The 12882-nt window shown below is 38.1% G+C and overlaps 1 protein-coding gene across 3 annotated transcripts in view; it reads left to right on the forward strand.

The window, feature by feature from the left end:
- LOC136886409 (uncharacterized) overlaps positions 1 to 12882 on the forward strand; it is a 314687-nt gene that overhangs the window by 236893 nt on the left and 64912 nt on the right. The gene's annotated exons all lie outside the window — the stretch shown is intronic.

The raw sequence follows: 12882 nt of genomic DNA on the forward strand, positions 1-12882 counted from the left end.
AAAACTACAAAGCAGCAGGAGAGAATCAAATAGTAGCAGAAATATGGAAGAATGCTAATGATCAGACTATTCAAAACCTACATAAATACATCATTGATATTTGGAACACTGAGAAGCTTCCCGAGGAATGGAATACAGCGATAATCCACCCGCTGCATAAAAAAGGTGATCACTCCGATCCAAATAATTATCGGGGGATATCCTTGCTTCATATTACATACAAGATTTTATCCAAGATTATATACACAAGAACCGAAGAACAACTTGACCAAGAACTTGGAAAATATCAGGGAGGATTTTGACCAGGTAGAAGCTGTCCAGATCAAATCATGATCATGGATAATGAAGCACCAAAGAGTTCGAAATAAGGGTCTAGTCATCACGTTTGTAGATTTAAAAAGATCATACGACAGTATTCATCGTGAATCATTATTAAAAAGCCTTAAATAATTTGGCTTACACCAAAAACTTGTTAACCTCATTAGCATGACTTTTAAAAATACGAAGGCAAAAGTTAAATTTAGAGGTGAATTATCAGAATCATTCACTATAAGAACTGGACTTCGACAAGGAGACGGACTTTCACCATTGTTATTTAATTGTGCATTGGAGAAGGTCATGCGTGAATGGAACAAGAAATGCCAACCAACTATCAAGATCGGTAGAAATATTAAACTCAACTGCCTTGCTTTTGTGGATGATTTAGCATTACTTTCAAATACAATAGAAGAGGCTAAATTTCAAATTGAACAACTAGAGATTATAGCTAAAAAAAATGGGATTACAAATTTCATTTGAGAAAACCAGAAATGATGCCAACTTTTAAAGTTGATTTACCAGTTATTCAACTGAACAGTAATAAAGAGATTAAAATTGTTCAGACATTCAAATATCTTGAGGAAATAATAACATGGAACACAAATGAAAAAGAAGCAATAGAACACAGAACAACTAAATTTAAACAAGCACAAAGACTTACATGGCCAACCTATAAAAAAAAAAACTCTTTCGATAAACGCTAAGCTGAAACACTATAATTCCATAGTTAAACCAGAGGCAACGTATGCTAGTGAAACTTTATTCAAATTAAATGTAAAATCTACAACAGACAAATTACAGAAAACTGAGAGAAGAATTCTTAGAACAATTATTAATAAAAAACACCAAGTTGATGGACAGTGGAGATTGTTGCGTAACAACATTGTCTATCGTGAATGTGAATCAATAATATCTACAATGCGTAAAAGAAGAATTTCCTTTTTCTGTCACATATCAAGATTACCAGACACCCGGATATTGAAACTATTCGATTACTTTTTGAAGAATAAAATCAATAATAATGGGTTCAAAGAAGTTCAGGATGATTTGGAAGAATTGAGTATAACTCGGCAACAAATCAAAGACAGAAAAGAGAAGAGGATTTTGAAAAACAAAAGCATAAGTCTCAAACTAAAAACAGTTGAATGGAAACAACATACTATATCGGACACACAAAGGGCTTCCAGGTCGGAGAGGATGAGAAAGTTCTTGGAGAAGAAAAATAAGAAATTAACTCAAATGTATTGATTTCAGTGCTCCATTGTGGGGTGTAAAATATGTAAATAAATAATAAATAAATAATGCCCTGTGGCCAGAGGATACCCATAACCACATTGAACGGTTTTGCTATAGTTTTGTTATCGCACTTTTCTAGAACATCACAGTGTAAGTTCGTCGCCATAAGACCTATCTGTGTCAGTGCGACGTAAAGCAAAATAGCAACAACAAAACAGTGTAAGAGAATCCGTTTACAATAATCTTCGCTTAACAAACCAATAATACTAACTTTTAAAAAATTATTTTTAAGTATATGTAGGTTTGTTGGTATAATACTTACAAAGGCAGATTATCATAAGGAGTTGTATCTTCTGCAGCTTTTCCAGTATTTTGTATAGATATCCGTTCAAACTATCACAGAGGTAACAATTTATTCAATTAAATAACACGATACACCTGTAAACTTGGATTTAAAAAGAGGTTAAAGAGAATACACAGTATTTTACTGGATAATTTCTCAACAGTCTTTGGATTGTTGATGATTATTTGCTGCATTGCAACGAGATCAGAGAGAATATTGTTGCTGAGTAATCAAATACATGAATCAGCTGATTGCTGTATTTCGATAATTTGTAGACTTTGCATCTTCGTTTATTCTTCGAGTAAAAGTTCATAATCAAATTCCTCTATCCCATTCAAGTTCCCGGCATAGTTTTGACAGAAATTATTGTAGACAACTTCTTATATTTCAGCATTTAAGGACACTCCATCTTGCGTAGTAGGGAAAATAATAGTAATTCACCAGATGTAAAAGTCATATAACCACATTTCAGTTGAGAATTGTAGTGTAAATACGGTATATTTATGTAGATCCTGCCTGCTATATTCATGTGTATTTTTGTGGGTATCTTTCATGTGTATCTATTGGAGCATAGCAGGATACAATAGTACTAATAATAATCTGTCTATGCATTCAGCTTTGTTGGTAATCTTTGAGTAGTTCTTGTGAATTACAAACTTGCAATTCTCATTCTGTTCGTGCTTAGTAGTAACATATTGTAATTAGGATACGTCTGAACATAGTTCAAAATTATTGTAGTGTACTCTAGTATCTCATTAGAAATTAGCGTGCTTGTTCTCTTGTAAAATATTTATTTGACTCGTTGGCTGAATGGTCAGTGTACTGGCCTTCGGTTCAGAGGGTCCCGGGTTCGATTCCCGGCCGGGTCGGGGATTTTAATCGCATCTGATTAATTCTTCTGGCTCGGGAACTGGGTGTTTTTGTCTGTTCCAACACTTTCCTCATCATATTCAGACAACATACCACACTGCCAACTACCACAGGAACACGCAATAGTGATTACATCCCTCCATAAAGGGTTGGCATCGGGAAGGGCATCCGGCCGTAACACAGGGCCAAATCCCCATGCGCGACACATTTCGCACCCGCGACCCCACAGGTGTAGGAAAAGAAAAAATAAGAATTCTATTGTAAAATATTTTTGTAGGATAGTAGAGGTAGTAGAAATAAATTTCGTTATGATTCGTCTCTGTGTTTTCCAAATTCGTACATTCCTCATCGCCAGATGTTTCATTCCATTCCAATGTCATACACCTGTCAATGTCATATGTTATGTACACGTTATATGCCCCTCTTAGACTGATTCTGATGGTTCCGTCAGTTTCCGCTTCGACCGCTAGCGCTGTACCTCGCCCGGGGAGCCATCTGGTGATGAACGAAGGTACCTTTTCCACTTCTATTATAACATCTAAATTGAAAGCTCATTGTTTAAGAAGCCTTTCTCGTGAACAGTCGAGATTTTCTTCTGATGATGCAGAGCACAGTTCTCTGCAAAACGTAAAGAATTTCATCATATTTTCTTGACATGGTGTAAGCCCAAAAGCCTACATGATGTCTATAACTAACAGGAAAGCTTGTCACATTTATGGATATCTACAGGTGTGGCGATTCTAGGTTAAGTAAGCTAGGTGTACTTTGGTTCGAATTTAGATGAAGATGAAGATGAGGAACAGGTCATCGCACGTTCATTGCCTCCATATTTTTTTATTAATGCATGGGGGAGCTGCTCCACCTGGGGAGGAGGAAAAAAGTTTACTTTAGTTAAGAAAGGTTCATGGTTGTTGCTGTTAATATAGCAGGCGAGGTCATTAACAAAGTGATCGTTTAATATCTCATAACTCAGGCCAATATAGCCTGCGTAATCTTTGGAGAGAAGTAGGTTTAACCCTCTTGGAGCCAAGAGCCGATCTGGTCGGCCGCTCCCCATCAGCTGGAAGAGGCCAGAGCTCCGCCTCCACTCTACTACTGTAAAGTGCCAGGCCGTTTTCAGTGGAACTACATGTATTTTAAAATTCGCGTATATCTACCGCTGTATAGCAAATACCGGCATGAAATTTTCTACATACCGACTACGTAGAATAAGAAACTCGTTTGGAGTGATATAAACAGGCAAAGACGTTTTATTGTTTAAGAATTTATGTAGGTAGTTCCCTTCCCTGTCCTTTCACTATTGTTATTTCGTCTCGGTATTTTCCAAATTCATACATTCCTCGGCGCCAGATGTTTCATTCCAGGCTTGTGTCTATATCATACGCCTGTCAAGTTCATGTGTTGGGTACGCACGTTATGTGAACCGCTTAGTCTGATAGTTCGGTCAGCTTCCGCTTTGAACGCTAGCGTTGTGCCACGTCCTAGGAGCCATCTGGTGGAGAATGAACGTACCATTTCCACTTCTATTATAACGTCTAAATTTTAAAAAGTCATTGTTTAGGAAGCCTTTCTCGTGGACAGTCGAGATTTCTTCTGAGGATGCAGGGCACAGTTCCCTGCGAAACGTAAAGAATTTCACCTTATTTTCTTGACATGGCATAAGCCCAAAAGCCTATACAGCATCATGTCTATAAGTACGGGCCGTGAAAGCATCAATGGCAACACATACATCTGTCCAGTTATTGTAACACATTGCAGACCGAGTCACCTTTACCCCATAAACAGCCCTGTTCCCGGCCACTTTCTAACCACCTCCAAACTTTAGTGCATGCATTCAAATAAACTGTCAGAACTTCACTAGTTTTGAAGGACTACTGTGTTTTTTACTGGAGGCCTTACTGAATAGTTGAAATGCAGTTAGGTAAGTATTTGTTGAAATCTATTTTGGCTCGTAGTTTTTGGAAATATGGGGTTTCTATTAGGGGATCAGTTGGCCAGTAATATTTCGGATACAAATTCTTCACCTGCCCTATCAATATACACAAAACTTTTTTTTTTTTTTTTTTTTTTAAGTTTCCCTGCTATTCACTTTAGTGTTTTAGGGGATATGTTATGAGAATGTGAATTCTGCTCATAGTGTAAGTTTGTCTGCTCAGCTACATACTGAAAGAAATCCTCACCAAACATAAGTCCTGCTACTTGTCCTATGTTTCCAGGTTCATTAGGCCATACCTTTATATCAGGAGCACCTTCAAAATCTTCTAGCCTAGGTTCACTGTTTTGCATAACCCAGTTGTCAGAAAACAGTACATTATTTACAATATTTAGAATAATTACATCCGTAACATAATTATCGGACTCATTTTACACCACGTCAGTTCCACACCTCGAAGATAAGTCTATATCCTTGTCATCACTTAAAACATTTCCGTTAGAAGATATTTCATCATTGAACTCTAAATATTCAGCATCACTTGGACATTCGGAGCCTGTATCAGCACATAATTCACAAATAATTTCATCCCTGTCTTTAAACTATGTAAACATGTCGGGAAATGCGAAGAAAAACTCTGATATGAACAATAATCTAAAAGAAATGCGACTATCGATTGTGTAGAACCATACATAACAGAGTTCTATCACCCTTGACCTCCAAATAGTTCTGGTATATCTCAAAAGATAGCACTAAACTTCAGTCTGCTGCTAACACGAGATAACTCGGGACCGGTCCACAACGCTCGGCCAGGCAAATACGAGTTTTGTTGGGACCGGTCCGCATTGTGTTAACCTGCAGTCTATCAACTTGAGCTAATTCTCTTACTTTTTTTATTTTTCTAATTTGATTTCGTGTTTCTGAAAATGATTCTAACAAATGTCATCTCTGAAAACTCTAATTTTTGGCTGTGTTAGTTTACACTGTGATTTATCATAAAATGAAATGCAGAAGGTTAACTGCCAGTGAAGAAGTGAAAATAATATTAAGACTTGGTGGGTTGGCATCCAAACTAGCTGGCGAGTTCGGTGTGGGTGAAATAACAGTGAGAGATGTGAAGAAACTAAAAGAAACTGATCAAATTTCCTGCTGGATATGATTGTTTATCATCCCAAAAATCGGTGAGAACTTTGGACTATCAAAATTTAGATGAAGCAATGATACGGTGGTTTAACCCTTGAACCGGTAGTTGAAATAGCTCTAACCGGTGGGTGTGCACCACACATTTGCAGTACCTGATGTATGTCACTCGGACAGATGTATTATTCACAGAATATGCACATATATGTGTGTGCGCAAGGAAAGGGACCTCTTCTCGGTCAACAGTTCACGAAATAATCGTAAAAAACCACTGAAGAGAGTAAAATGTCGAATTTTCATTTTTGATACTTATGTATTGCTTAGACAGTCATATACTCACTGCGTGAATTTAAGAGCCCTCTGACAATAATCACTGCTGAAACATGAGGATTATTTAATTCTAAGAAAAGGGACCACTTTTTGCATTGTAAGAAAGGGTCCACACACTTACTCACTTCAGCGCGAGTGAGCATAAGATAAGATGACTCGGATATCTTATCTTATGATAAATAAACCCTAGCTGGGCACTTTTAAAAAAGATAATAGGGTTCATAAACATACTCTCTGCTCCAAACATTTCCAATACCGATGCAGTCTTCTTAACACGTTCACTACCGGCTCCTCAGCGAGTGCTTTAAACCTCCAGCCCACCCTTTTTAAATCCCCTCAGCTCTATAGCGCACTATGTTACATTAAATGTTACTGTAAGAAAACTATCGTAAGTACAATATTGAAATTTTCAACATACCTTTAGGATGATAACTAGTAGTGCTTGAGGCTGTGGTACCGGGTTTGACATTTTCCTGGATGGAGAGGCACACCACACTTTCCACAGAAGTACCTGGTTTCGCGCCGGATGTTGCTTTTCGCGCACACTCTGCACCGTCTAGTTGGGAATTTTTCAAATCTGGTTTCTCAGTTATTCCCGTTACAAACATTAGTCGTAAAAACTTTTTCATCTCATTTACGTCGAGCGGTTTCCACGCCTGAAATATAGAATGTTTAGAGAAAGGATGCGGCGTTGCACTAATAACTTTTCCGTGTAAAGGTTTGTCTAATCGCATATATATTCAAGGAAATGGTCATTTCCAAATAAACTGACGAAAGACATAATTCCGTTGCTATCTTCGATCTCAACATTTAATCCTACCCGGCCAGTGAAATTGATTGGAGACGGGTGATAAGACGGATGCGTATCGGTTATTTGAATGTGCTGAATTTCACTTCTCCCGTAGTCTGGTATGTCATCAGAATTGCTATCGCTATCAATGAAATCAGGTACGAGTTCATCACTGGAATTATCGTGCAGTAGTATGTCTTCAATTTCCTCACTTCGAATACTGTCGTCATCTTGTCGCGACACAAAAACTCACTTCACTACAAACCCTCACAAGAATATCACGACTGGCTTGGGTCTGTGTTTACTCAAAGAAAAAAAGAAAGCATTGGAATGTACCCTCTGGTCAGGTAGTCAGGGCGAGGGACTGGTCATTTATATGCCATCTATGGTTTTCACCACGAACTACGACTTCATGCGAATTTTGCGCTAAATTCAAACGACGTTTATATTGCGCGGCCTTAAACGCCTTAACTCGGATGCGGTCCTGTACATAGGCAGCTTTTAAACGCCTTAAGGCGTCTACGGGATGAATGTGTTAATGAGATACATCATGTGGAGAGTTATGACAGGAAAGAACAGCAGTTGTAAAATTTTATTTTTGCCCGTGGCACACACGAAATTTCAACCTGATTTGTATTTTGGTTGTTTCAAGAGAGCATTCCGGAAAAATGAAAGAATTTATTAAAGATGTAATAATGTTGCCTGTAAAAGTTGTCAGGTTTCAAGCTCTATAATTCCTGTCGCTGTTGACACAGAATCCAGAAATGTAACAATTCCTACTTATGACTGGCAAAACAAGTTCTGTGCTGGAATTAAAAACATTCCACAAATAGCCCAGATACATCACTTTGTGTGTATGAAAGAGCACCCTGGTGTAGTGTTGACAAAGAAATCCATAGTTTTTGACGAAGTACCTACACCATCCTGACTACAGTAACCTTCCGCAAGTCATCAAACATCAAGGACTTAGCATTGATAGACAGATGTATCTCCATGAAAAAATTAGACCCTGTGTATCAGAAGATAAGAAAGATGTACTATGTCCTGCTGTAACATCTTTCCCTGCTCCAGCAATGCCACCACCAACCACCTCAAGTGAAAATCTTACGGAGCCACCTTCTATTTCTCCTCTGCCAATAATTACACCACCATCATCATCTTCAAAAAGTGTAACGCCTAAAGACTCAGAAGATAAAACCACCAACTCCAAGAAAATTCTCTCCATAGAAGAGGTCTCGACCCACCTGCAACTACTGTGGAGAGGTAGGACATCGGGACCAAACGGTGAAAGGGCATATAATATGCCCAAAACGCAGGCTTCAGCATATCCCTGTCTTATGCTGGCTGTGATTAACGATCATTAAGGTATGTGATAATTTTTGTAAAGTCCAGTAGTGTTGCAGTTGGTTGTCTTCACTGACCTTCTGCAAGTCATAAAACCTCAGAGACTTGGCATCGATAGATAGATCTCCATGAAAAAATTAGACCGTAAATATCTGTTGGTAATTTTTGTTAAAAAAATTCTATGATAGAATACCGGTGAACATGAAAATGTAAATGCTTGCGTAACTTCCAAATAGTTCAGTAGTTATTTGTGTCACAAAGTAGCCACATTTTTAAACAGCTCTACTGAAAAGTTATGAAATCTTATGTTGTAACATTACATGCTAATTTTTTTTTTTTATTTTTTTTTTTTGTCCAGTGGCTTTACGTCGCACCGACACAGATGGGTCTTACGGCGACGATGGAACAGGAAAGGCCTAGGATTTGGAAGGAAGCAGCCGTGGCCTTAATTAAGGTATAGCCCCAGCATTTGCCTGGTGTGAAAATGGGAAACCACGGAAAACGATCTTCAGGGCTGCCGACAGTGGGATTCGAATCCACTATCTCCCGGATGCAAGCTCACAGCCATGTGTCCCCCCGCACGTCCTACTCGTCTGGTACATGCTAATTTAAGGCCTTAATTCATTTTGGAGGCATTCAATTCAATTGGGTATATATTAGTTACATATTATGGAACACGACAGTACCTTTATCTCAATACCCGACATGTGGTCCCTTTTCATATGCATGCACACATAGAATACATCGAAACATTCAGCATGAAGTGGACTATTTAAAAAGTGGTTTGCATTTACCCTCAATGTAATATTTTTCTAATTTTCTGCCCCTTTAAATAGCCTCTTAAAAAATCAAAAATATTTTTTAATTTCACGTCAAATGTAAATGACTAATCTGTTTTTCTGAAATCTTTTAAAATATACATTTTGTACAGAAGTTAATTCTGATGGCAGGCATGCAGATTTTAAGGGAATAGTGTTAATACTTTAGGAATTATTCAGTATAAAGTACTGTAGTTGATAGAGTTCTAACCGGTGAGTGTTCGTAACCTACCTCAGGTGGCACAACACTTATCCATTCTGATGCAGTGGGCCTTAAATTTACAGATGCGTTTAATTCTATTACAATATCTTCATTATTTAAATCCAAAAATGTAGCCATCGTGTGTGCATAACACACAGTAAACAATGAAAGCAAGTCACAACAAAATCAACACGTGTTTCAATGCTGTACGAATTGCGTCCTTCATTTGTTTCAAAGATATCACACACAAATTGATGTATTTAACACCAAAACATTCCATATTCCAAGGAGAAAACATGCCTGATGAATGCTGCCATGTAACGGAAATATTCAAACTTCTTCTAGCTGTATTTACTGGTAAAGTAGACCTGACAATCTATTGTCAGCGGTGGTTGAGATAAGCGCATACCTGCCGATCAATCGTCAGCTACCGGTTCGAGAGTAAATCAGAAAACATGTGGAAGGTATTCCCGTGTCTGGCCGAATGTGTACTGAGTAAGCAAAATATTTTCACTCTGCTCTTAGCTTAGGAAGATTTTAAAGCATCTTCTGGCTGGCTTGCATGGTTTAAGAAACACTACGGAAAACGAGAAATTGTGATTCACAAGGAACGTCTCACCGCAGACACGGAAGCTTCTGAAAAGTTGGCACAAGAATTTAAATCGTTCATTGAAAATGAACAGTTTGACCTGGCACAACTTCACAATACAGACTAAACATGATTATATTTGAAACATTTACCATTTCATACACTAGTGATGCAACAAGAAAACGAAGCCTAAGGTCGTAAAACATCTAAGGAAAGAATAGCCATTATGGCATGTATTAACACTACTGATGATCATAAACTAAAATTATTAGCGATAGGAAAATCTAGAACACCTCGTTTTAAATGAAAATGTCCCATTGCATTGCTATAATCAAAAGGCATTATGGATGGATACACAGATATTTAAGGACTGGTTTCACAATTTTATGGATGTAATGACTGCCTAATCTAAGCAGTTGCTGTCAATCAAAGCAGTGCTCTTAACTGACACTGCATCCTCCCACTCACATAAAAGTGAACTTAGAGTAGGTGATATTTTTGTAAATCCCTTCCCTCTAATGCAACGTATGGACCAAGGCATTGTCGCTAATTTAAAGGAGCAACTTGTGAAAGTTTAGATTTTATAATTCCACCTTTACAATACTGTAATTGTCTTTATTACAAAGACTACATTAAATTACACTCGTGAAACATGTTTCGTCCTCTTACAGAACATCTTCAGTCACAAATACAAATACATAACATTAAAAATAAGGCACCGGGCGAGTTGGCCGTGCGCGTAGAGGCGCGCGGCTGTGAGCTTGCATCTGGGAGATAGTAGGTTCGAATCCCACTATCGGCAGCCCTGAAAATGGTTTTCCGTGGTTTCCCATTTTCACACCAGGCAAATGCTGGGGCTGTACCTTAATTAAGGCCACAGCCGCTTCCTTCCAACTCCTAGGCCTTTCCTATCCCATCGTCGCCATAAGACCTATCTGTGTCGGTGCGACGTAAAGCCCCTAGCAAAAAAAAAATTAAGGCAAGGACACATTAAAATAAGTAAATGCAAAGTCTTTGTATACTGTGACGTGGCGTTATAGCGTCTTGTCAATCTTCAATGTTAAAATGGTGCGGTGTGAACATGATATGAAGCATGAAGTCCAATTAAAATCATATGTAAAAACTGTTGTTCAAAACAACGAATTGTCAATTATAAAACTCCGTAAGTGGCTATGCAAATTGAAATTTATAACGTGCAATTTAAAGGAGGACTGCCGGGCGAGTTGGCCGTGCGGTTAGGGATGCGCAGCTGCGAGCTTGCATCCGGGAGATTGTGGGTTCGAACCCCACTGTTGGCAGCCCTGAAGGTGGTTTTCCATGGTTTCCCATGTTCACACCAGGCAAATGCTGGAGCTGTACCTTAATTAAGGCCACGGCCGCTTCCTTCCCACTCCTATCCCTTTCCAATCCCATCGTCGCCATAAGACCCATCTGTGATGGTGCGATGTAAAGTCAATTGAAAAATAAAGGACTACAGGTGATCTCTGTTACAGTAATAGGTTGGGGAAAACAATGATATTCCAACATTTTGGAAGGAATTTAGCTTGTTGGGTGCCCTTCATGAGTCTACAGTTCATGGGATAAAGTAAGTACTACTACACTCGCATGATCATGGAAACTGATTCTAGGTGAGCCAGCTTTAGTGGTGGTGATATTTCGAACATGTTAAGTATTCTTGCTACAATTACATCATTACTGCAGATCCTGGATGAATGCTAAAGATGCAGTAGAGGGTGATATAAGTGGGTGGATAAACTTTGATAAACACAAGTGGGGTTTCAGACATGAAAGTGAGGGGAATATCATACAGAATTTGACTATTGGTGAGGAAGAAGGATCTCCAGATGATTTTGAATGCAGGAGTGATGAAATAGAAGTCCTGAAAGTTTTGCACAGCCAAGCTAGTATCACTGGAAGCACACTTGTGTCTTATATAGAAAATCAAGATGACTTTTCAATCTCAGATATTGTTTTCTTGAGAAATTTACAATTCAAAATTAGAGAAAGTGAACTTTAATCTAAGAAACAAAATATGATGACAGATTCTTTTGTTAGACATTAATGTTGGTATAATCCACATTGCATTTTTAAAATAATTTTCCTTTAGTGTGTCTTACAATCATCCTCTTCCTTTCCCCTTATCCAGCTCCTGCCAGTTCACCAGCTGACAATATTGCAGTCTTAAATGTTATCCAGTGTTCTTCAGAGCTTTCAGGATATTTATCTGGTAGCCTTTTGGTCAAGAGTTGCTGAAATTTTGCTTTAGTGTTACAATCCTTGAGGTGGTCTGTGTTCATGTTGGATCTTGTAAGGTTTTTTTGTTTTTTTTATTGTAAATTAATGTGAAGATCCATCACAGATCATATCAGTCGGTGGTCAGTCCACCATTCAGCAGCACTTGTCAGAGCTTTTGTGATTAGTACATCACGTTGATCTCGAACACGCACAATTATGTAATCAATTAAATGCTAATGTTTTGATCTTGGATGTTGCCATGATTTTTAAATTTATCTTTCTGTCTAAAGAGTGTGTTAGTAATAACGAGATTGTGCTCTGAGCATTTTGTGAGAAGAAGAGTTCTATTAGAATTGCACTTCCCTATATCCTTCTTTCTAATTACTTCAGGCCATAGTCTTTACCAACTCGTGCATTGAAGTCTCCCCAGAAAATTATTTTATCAGTTTGCGGTATTTTTGTTAGAAGCATGTTGAATTGGGATTAGAATGCTTCTTCTTCTTCTTCTTCTTCTTCTTCTTCTTCTTCTTCTTCTTCTTCTTCTTCTTCTTCTTCTGCTTCTTCTTCTTCATCATCAAGTTAGGGTCTGGGCACATGCACAAATTATTGTAGCTAGTTTGTTATTGATGAACTTGAGGCATAAACTCATGAGCCTTTTGCTTATGCCAAAAGGTAGTTCATCATGGTTATAGAACTAGTTTTTTCGCAATGGCAAAACCAACACCATGAATGTG

The sequence above is a fragment of the Anabrus simplex genome, chromosome 1 (assembly GCF_040414725.1).
Source record: "Anabrus simplex isolate iqAnaSimp1 chromosome 1, ASM4041472v1, whole genome shotgun sequence".
Lineage (NCBI taxonomy): Eukaryota > Metazoa > Arthropoda > Insecta > Orthoptera > Tettigoniidae > Anabrus > Anabrus simplex.